This window comes from Stegodyphus dumicola, chromosome 1 (genome assembly GCF_044657685.1).
Source record: "Stegodyphus dumicola isolate Sdum_Otavi_A_Nest chromosome 1, ASM4465768v1".
NCBI classification, from domain to species: Eukaryota; Metazoa; Arthropoda; class Arachnida; order Araneae; family Eresidae; genus Stegodyphus; species Stegodyphus dumicola.
Window position 1 is genome coordinate 136,041,026 of NC_140768.1, and position 6,066 is coordinate 136,047,091.

Below are 6,066 nucleotides of genomic sequence, written 5' to 3' on the forward strand. Positions count from 1 at the left end.
TTTAATAAATTAACATAAGGTTGCCGTAAGTAGGGTAAACAAAATAATATAAAAAACTGTATTAAAAATTATCTGTAATTAATAAATGTACATTTTCTTTCTATTCATACTTTTTTACTCAAACTTACAAATCGCGCCAACCTGGTTGCGATAATACGTAAGTACCATTTAAAGTTGCTCTGAATTCAGATTACTATGCATAACTATGAATATGATATGAAAGCACACATTGACTTATTTTATTGCACTACGATATGAAAGCACACATTGAGACACACACAAGAAAGAAAGTACAAGAAAATGTTTATAGATTACTTGCAATCAATGCACATAAAATAAATACTAAAAAGCTATAGAATAAGGGGCGAATTCAAGTGCAACGCTCTGATAAATTGCAAATGTTAGCTCGCAAGAGGCGTTCCTGCTATCGTCTGCTAAAGTCGAATTCAAGTGCAACGCTTTACCGCTCTGGTAACTGATGATGTCAAAATTGCAATGGGGAGCTGGTTTGCTCTCTTGCCAGGAGAGCTTGTCCGATAAACTACATCAATATCCAATGAGACTGCGTGTCGATGTAAACAAAAAACATCAGTTCCCATAATTTCTCTGAGCTTATGGTTAAGTGCTTACTGCGTTGTAACGAATTGTTCCAGTCCTGAAAACGAAAGAAATATACAGACATGTATATTTCTTTTAATGTGTACAACTTTATCCTATAGAAAATTCCCTCCAAAGTAATCTAGAGCAACAGGTGTGTGTAAAATATATTTTACTTTCAGACAAAAATCCTTGCTTTTTCAAATATAAACCACATTTTTTTCCCATTTTCAAATTACAGCATTTGGTTTTAATTCTTCTAATAGTAAGTTTAATTTAAAATTCAAATTTGTATTATATTTTTATTGTTTAATACAGATGCATGATTCTTCGGTGACAGTAGGCATGTTTACCATATGAAAATTAACTAGTTCTTGAATTATATAGTAATTAATAAGCCCATCTATCTACAAGCAGATAAGCCTGCTGAACACCACTATCCCAGTCTCTCTTTAAATCCAGGTGAAAAAGCTGGTTGCATGAGTGTTTTCTTCATTTTTTCAATGTATAACATGAATACTAAGTTTTCCTTAGTCTTCCACGCAGGCATTCCTTCCCTTAGACATTCATTATGTGATGAAACAGTTAAGAGCAATTTTTAGATTTATATTGTACATCGTTGGGAAAATATAAAAATGAAATTAAAGGTATTTCAATGTAATACAATAAATAAAAAATTATATGAAACCCTGATAATTCTAATGAGATATTAATGTAATATATACATTCAGAGTAAAGGTTAATTTATAAATTATGCTTTGTGTTCTGCTCATTATGTTGTGCATTTACAGTACACTTTCTGCTTCTTAAGTGAAAGTTTGGACCCATTCTCATTTGATATCAGTTATGTTCAGATTTATTTATTTCATAAAATTTCAAAAAACAATTTTTGGCTATTAAAAGCTACAAGTGCAGAAACAAAAGCTTAATTTCTTTACTGTAACAGTGTCATGCTTCTCTGCTGATAATGAAAGTCGTCTTTTAATAAGATTTCTTTCATTCCATATATTAATTATATCTTTTACCATACTGGTTGCCATCTTTCATTGTGCATTCTTCAATATTTTTTGGTACTTATGTATTAACACAAACACCTGGATCAGTTTGGTAGTCTTTAAAAATGAAAAGAGAAAAATACTTATCAGGAGAAGTACGTTGTTTTTGCAGCTTGCTTTTAGCATAACCAAACTATCAATATTTATCTAAGTTGGCAAAATGTTATCAACATATCAAAGGAAAAAACATTTAACAAATTTTAAAATACTAATTTGAATTATTAAATAAAAATTATATGATAGTTTAAAAAAAATACATTTTCCACAAATTTTTTGTCTAATTTTTTAGCACTTGGGCCAAGTGATCTGTTTTCACTTAAAAAAAAAATCAGAAAATTACATAAACTTGATACTGCATGCCTTGTCTATGTACCAAATTCATCTCATAGTTGTTTCCATTAGAAATTTTTGTACTAAAATGTTCTATTCCTGCAGAACTTTTAACACAGCTTTGTCTTTTGATGGTAAGCTCCACAAGCAGTATTTTAAATCTGAAATTAATCTAAAACAACTATTCGTATCTAAAATCCATTGGAACTTGAAATACAACATAAGAAACACATATGAAAATGGTGACATTGTTTGAATGAAAAATTGTTATGAGCATATTACCTGAAAAATTTTGATACATAATCATTGCCAGAGTTTGGCACATTTTTGAAAATTTGGTAACTTTTATTAAGGTGGTTTCAATAATATGCAAATATCTTTTATTCTTATGATTGCTTCATTGTATACTTTTTCCCTTTCCCTAGAGTGCAACACAATGCCACAAGTTTTCCAGCCAAATGCGGTATGCATTTCAAGTTTCTATACATTTATATAAATTTTAAGAGAGTAAAATATTGACAAAACTGCATTAAGTTTTCAACTCTTGTTTTGTTTTTCATTAAAAATTTGCTACCATTATGTATAATTCATTTATTTTAACGTAAATGTTTTTAAGTATTTGTAGGATAAAGGCAAATTACACTTGTTCATTCTTTCTTTGATATAATACATGTAGCTCTTTACCTGAAATCAATGTTTGTCAAATTATTATGCATAAATTAGAAGTATGCATGTTTCTCTTAGGTCAGTTATGTTTCAGGAACTATCTTCAATGAATTGTATAGAAAATTGTGGACGAGGTGTTAGGTGTACAGGAACGTGGTATATTATAAACATGTATAGTATCTCATAGTATATAAACTCATAACTTTGATTATGCAGTATGCTTTGTATATTATTTCTGAAAGCATGTATATTTCAATCAAGATTGTTGAGTAAACTTTTCTTGCTTTATGCTATCTCTGAAAGCATGTATATTTCAGTCAAGATTGTTGAGTAAATTGTGCTTATTTTATGCTTTTTTACATTAGAAAATTCCACACCTTTATCACGAGGAAATCTGCAATGGCATTTAGGAATGACAAGTTTGTATCTATTACATAAAATGTAATGTTTTCTGGATTCTTCTTTTCCTTTTCCTCCCAACAGAAAAACTTTAATGGTATAAATCAGTGGTTTTCAACCTTTTGACTGTAGTGTACCATCTAAGCAAAAACTGAAAAACATTAATACTACCACTAATTTTACAATGATTATTTTTCAATTCCTCAATAGAAATATTAAAAACATATATATATATATATATTGCCATTTGCACACTCTTTGTATTAAATATGTACACATAAAAAACTATTAGATTAAAAACTGATGATTACTTAATTATCAAAATTAAATTTAATTAAATTAATTATTCACTTGATTATCAAAATTTCAGTTATAATACTTTAATATTTAATGTCTTTATGTCTGCTCTTATTTCATTTAATGGTAAATTAGGATCCACTTTTTATTTTGATGAGTATTTATATTTCAAATTTAACATGGAAAAAATCATTTTTCACACAAACAGGTTGTGCGAAAAGACAATACAAATTTGATAGCTTTATTTGAAATGCCTTTAAATTCTTTGGTACTTTTCCGTTTCGCCGGCGCAAGCCTCGCCATTTCCCTTTCTCCGGCGCAAATCTCGCCAAGCAGACTTTATTGGCGACAACACACAGTGTACACATAAAAAAATGTTAACAAATGTTAATTCTAAGAATTTTTTTATTTTTTTTATTTTGGAAGCATAAATATTTTAATATCGTTTAGAATTTTTTCAAATGGGTCTTTTATGTCCTTTCGCCACATAAATTCAGCGAGGTAACTTTCCAGATGATGCCGAGCAGTTCCTCTGTGATTCTTATTCTGCCATTTTGCGCTTCCCCATAATCTTTCAATTTTTGGGCTTGTGCGTTCTAGTTTCCGGATCTACAAAATTGTATTTATGGTTGGTTCACTTTGAAATGTTCGAAACTTTCCTCTTCCAGTTTTTCAGTGCAATATGATTTCCATGAATCGGAATATATTGTAGTTCCTTTTTCGATGTTTTCATTTATTGCCTCTAATATAATACTCATGGATCGGTTTGGCACCATCACAGGGAAACATTCGTTTGTTTCACGACAAACTCCACCAAAGATCCAGTGTTGTGGTAAAATCCGTCCCGCGTTGTTTTTGCGCTTCGTGAACATACTTTCATCCACTTCAACGATCATACTAGGTCCTCCTATTTTGCGTTTTTGACGTTTAAGTAAAGAATCCACGCAAACCTCTCGCATGTAGTTATTCCAATCCGCAACTGTTCCGTGACTGATTTCCAACTGCTTTTCACACCATTAACTGAAGTTAATTCTTCACTCCAACCATAAATGAATCTTAAACACTTCAAGAAACTCAATCTCGATGATTCAAACCATGTGCCTTTCCGTATACTTCTTTTACTGCGGCAAGTTGAAAGGTTGCAACGCCATTGAATTTCGTCTCCGAAATATAATTTCATTTCATGATTATTTTCACAAATAGCAATGTTACGAAAAACGCCTTTCGCTTGAAAAAATCTGACGGATTCTTCCTCTGTCCTGAGCAAATCCCAAATTTTCATTGGTTTTTCATCCATTTTTGACATATTTGTAAAAGACGTTAATTTAAGAATTTAAAGACGTTAAATTAAAGATTTACTATGCTTTCATGGTATAACCTCTTGATTCGCCGGTTAATACCACGTGATCCCAAACGATCTCATCTCACGTAAAATACGCTACAAAAATCTGATTCTCTCAGGAATTACATTAATTTCATTAATTACTACATTAATTTCAAGTTAAATCTCAGTATGGAATACGAGTTTAAATGCAAGAATTATTTCAATATTATAATTAAAAAAAAATCTGTGTAACTGTATGCCAATATTGAAAAAAAAAAAAAAAAGGTAAATCTGATAATAAATCTCAGCGACTTGTTTTGAAAAAGTGCCGTGAAAGGTTATCAGCGAAGATATTCGCTTTGGCATCAGTTCTACCATTTTCGGCGACTTTATCGCTTGCGCCGGCGAAATGGGAAATTGCGCCGGCCAAACGGAAAAGTACCAATTCTTTTTTTCGGTTCAGCCGAAAGTTAACAAGTGTGTCATTTTCCAAATCTTCAAGTCAATTTCGATCAAAGGAAATTTCTATTAACTATTCTTTTCTTTATGAGATTTTTGAATTTCGTAGTTAAAAATATTTTGTTTCTTTGCATACCACCGGCTGAGAACCGCTGGTATAAATTAATTATAATAGATGTAAATTAATATTTCTCATACAAAAAAGTTATTTCAATTCTTTATTGCGAACATTATATACAGAGTATGTCTTTTATTAACAACAAGATTTTAAGAATTTAAAATAATAATCATTAAATCCTCTTGATCTATAAACAGTCTTAAAAATTATAAAGGGAAAAAAATTGAAAGTTAAAGAAATCAATATTATGAATTGTTCCTTTTTAGAGAAGTTTCATTGTTTAATTAATTATAAAAAGTGTTTTACATTATGAAATATAAAAATTAAGAACATTTGAATTTGAATGAATATTTTAAAATTTTCCCTCAGATAGAAGCTCAACTATTCGAAGCAGGAGACCGAAGAGAAAAAAGGAAGAGAGATGATATTACAGCTGCAGAAAAGGGAATAATTGAAACGCAGAAGAATATATTAATGTACTGTGTGAAATATGTGACTTGTATAAGCAATCAGTTGCAAATCAGTCTGCTGTCATAGAAAATCAAAATCTAATTATTAATTTATTAAAAAAATAAATCATGCATTTCAAATATTACTGTGTTTTCATTCTTGTATGTATTTCTGAAGTGTGGGATTCATATTTTAATTGTAAAATTTACTACTTTCTTAATTTTATAAAATTTTGTGATTATAAAAATTATTTAAAAGAAATTCACAGATCCATTATATGACATAAACATTATAATAATTCTAATACCACTATTATAAGTCTCGTGAAAATATTTATGCATTTTACACAGCAATTATCTTTTTCCTGGAGG

At 29.7% G+C, this 6,066-nt stretch overlaps 1 long non-coding RNA gene across 1 annotated transcript; it reads left to right on the forward strand.

Annotated features, from left to right (window-relative positions):
- The first annotated feature begins 627 nt into the window (after nt 1-627).
- LOC146999259 (uncharacterized) lies at nt 628-5,837 on the forward strand. The gene is made up of 3 exons (XR_015039582.1): nt 628-751; nt 2,408-2,445; nt 5,615-5,837. It is a non-coding gene; the product is annotated as an uncharacterized LOC146999259 (long non-coding RNA).
- The last annotated feature ends 229 nt before the right edge of the window (nt 5,838-6,066 follow it).